Source organism: Condylura cristata, unplaced genomic scaffold (genome assembly GCF_000260355.1).
Source record: "Condylura cristata isolate star-nosed mole 26May11 unplaced genomic scaffold, ConCri1.0 scaffold00004, whole genome shotgun sequence".
NCBI lineage: Eukaryota > Metazoa > Chordata > Mammalia > Eulipotyphla > Talpidae > Condylura > Condylura cristata.
Genome location: NW_004567105.1, coordinates 56,444,884 through 56,447,864, shown reverse-complemented (window position 1 = coordinate 56,447,864; position 2,981 = coordinate 56,444,884). Strand labels below are relative to the sequence as shown.

Genomic DNA, 2,981 nt, shown 5'->3' with positions numbered 1-2,981 from the left:
CCTGCCGCTCTCCTCAGGAGTATATTTCCATCAATCTGCCTGTTCTGCACCCCACTCTGTCTCTGGTGAATCTTCTCACACACCACTCTGGCCTGTACCCCAGTTCTGTATGTCCAAAGTCTACCTGTTTTGGCAAATCATGACCATTGAGACTTAAATTTTGCAGCTTTTCCAGTTTAATAAAACAATAGGGCTATAATATTTTAGTAGGAGAATTTTAAATTTAATTTGTTTAATCACTGTTGGAAAAGAGTCACATTGTAAGAAAGAGAAAGTACAATCCCAATCTTGTACCAAAAACAAACAAAAAGATCCAATGGAATGAGGTTAACAGCCAGTATTCAACTAAGACCTATATAAAACTTTGGTATAAAGAAATATGAAAGAGTGTGGATTTTGTTTTGTTTTAGCTTCTTTTAAGTTATCATCATTAACTTTAGATCAAATTTTCATTGGGCCAAAGCTGATTCATTAAAAATATATAATATAATCATAAGATTTACCTACTGGTATAAGCAAAAGTCAAGACAATTGTACACTGCAAAGATCACTAACATCATAGAGGATTCTAAACAGAATAGTCCTTACATAAGCTGGGAGAGCCCAAACGTCAGCCCCAGCCCATACAATTGCAGACCATACACCCAGTTTGAATTCAAGGCCACAGGCTCTGGGTCAGGTCAACCTGGACTCAAATTGTTACTCTTGCACTAAACTGTGGCAAAATACTTAATTCTTTTCAGCTTTCTCGCTATAATTTGGGGATAATAATATTCTCATCCATAACCTGCCTCATAAGGACTCTGCAAGGCTTACAAAAGACAATGCAAAGTGAAAGCATATGCAATAATAATAATAGCAGCAACAGTATTAATATTATCTTAACAAACCTATCTCCTATATAAAGACCATCTAATCATTGCACTTTGGCTATAATCTGTTCATGAAATGCTGAATTCACTGCTCTGGACCAATTTGTAAATTTCTAATGAATTCTGGGAAGAGGATATTGAAAAACACACCTTTCGCCAGTATAGAATCAAGGACTTAGTCCTTCTTCCCACAATCCACCTACCCATGAAAGTCTTTCTGGTGAAAGCCAGGCTATGTCACCATCCATGCACCACTCTCCCCAAACTGAAAAGGCTTTTATTAAAACACAGAAACAGACTGACAAGATGGCTCAGCTTAGAAGCAAACTCACCTTAAAATCAAACTGTTATACCCTTCAAAAGGATCTCCCTTGACCTCACTGCCACCTCCAAATTGGTACTCCACAAGAGAACAAGGCAGCCCTCACTTCGAGAGTTAGTTATATTGTCAAAACTGAAAGAATCTACTCAAGCTAATAAAACTGTTTCCCTCTTTAAAAATATAAGTCCATCCAACAGAGTCAAGCATGAATTACTGCATACTGAAAACCAATGAGACTTTACAAATCCAAAAGTGACTGTAGGAGACAATGCCACACCCATTTCCAAATAGCTCGCAGTAAAAGGTGTCTCATAAAGGAACTTGAAATTCTAGAGCATAGATGAACAATTCCAAGCCTCAGCGCCCTTCTAAACCCTGCCATTTCATTCTTCACACAGATTCATTTCGTTTTCAAGAATACAGCCTCAGCATCCCCAAATGCTACTAATAAGAGGAGGCAGGGAACACAGATAAAGCATACTTGCTCCTAGGATCATTTTTGAATAGTTTTCTTTCCACTTGTCTGTCTCTCACAGCTGGGGCTTCATACCTGGTGGAAACCAATGGTTTAAGGAAAACCACTGATTTAAAAAGCCAACCAGGAAACTAACCATGACAAGTGGGAACTGCCCTCCTCTCGCGTGCATTGATTGGCTCTTGGGGTTTCACCGGTCCCCGTTCTGCCCACATAAGTGGCAGGTATGGCTGTCAATCATAGAGGGAACTGACAATTCACCGCTCCGGGAGTAAATTGCTTTTCATCCAGCAAAGGCAGGTAGCCGCCTAAAATCGATCCGCTCGTAACCGAGTGGACCCTCCCTCTTTGACAAGGAGAACAGAGACCCTTAAGTACAAAATAAATAAGGCAGGGCCTACCCGAGAGTTTACGAGCGCTGTTTCATTATCCCGCACCAAAGGAGCCCTTAATCTTCACTGTCCTAAGATGATCTTGCAAAGGCTCGGACAGTAATTTAAAAAAAAAAAAAAAACAGGCACCACCCTCTAAGTATCCCTTTTCTTGTATAATTCGGACAGAAGGATGGGGGAAGAAAGGAATATTCGGTTTAATTTCACATCGTATTCATCTTCATACACCACCACCCATTACCCCTCCCCAATAAATCCGGCTTCATTTTTCCTGACACGGATTGTTTTCAAAAAGACTCCCCCTTGGAGCCCACCGAGGCAGTTCGGCATCCCATCCCCGGCTCCACCTTTCTCCACTTTGTTCTGCCTGGGGCTTCCCAGACCCCTGCCCCCACTAACACTCCACCCCTCGAGGGAAGAGAGGGCAAGCCAGGCGAAAGAGGGGGCGCTGGGGGATGAAAGGCGATGGCAATGAGGGTGGCTGCCGGGGAGGGACTGCGGGAGGTGGCCCGGGCCGCCGGGTCGAGCGAGCGGCGCCGGAGAAAGCCGTGCACTTGTTCTGATCCGGGGGTTTCTACATCAAGACAAATCCACCCTTAGGCCGCCCCATCCTTTACCCCGCCCCAGAAAGCCCCCGTGGAGGCGGATGGTTCACCCCTAAGCTCCCCCGCGATAACGCATTGCAGCTCCCCACGAGCTAGGGGCACCCGGCACGAGGGATGCCTAGGCACAGCACCCCGAGGGAGCCGGGTGCCGAGCGGCCCCGGCGTCGGCGTCTCACCTTTCCGAAGCTCGCCCCGGGGCCGTCCCACATGGATTTTTACAACCTCACGTCGCCTTGGCCCCGGGCAGCCGGGAAGAGCTGGAGCGGGAGCCCGCACGAGCAAAAGCGGGAGGAGGAGTGGGGCGGGGAGGGAGGG

General features: G+C 45.8%; 1 protein-coding gene across 4 annotated transcripts in view; it reads right to left on the bottom strand.

The window, feature by feature from the left end:
* The window catches only part of ERC2 (ELKS/RAB6-interacting/CAST family member 2), a 782,253-nt gene extending 779,296 nt beyond the window's left edge, over nt 1-2,957 (bottom strand). For all 4 annotated transcript variants that reach the window (XR_001145038.1, XR_001145039.1, XM_012720433.1 and 1 more), the window contains exon 1: nt 2,843-2,957. The gene's annotated coding sequence lies outside the window, so the exon portion shown is untranslated. The remainder of the gene's footprint in view (nt 1-2,842) is intronic.
* Between the last annotated feature and the right edge of the window lie 24 nt (nt 2,958-2,981).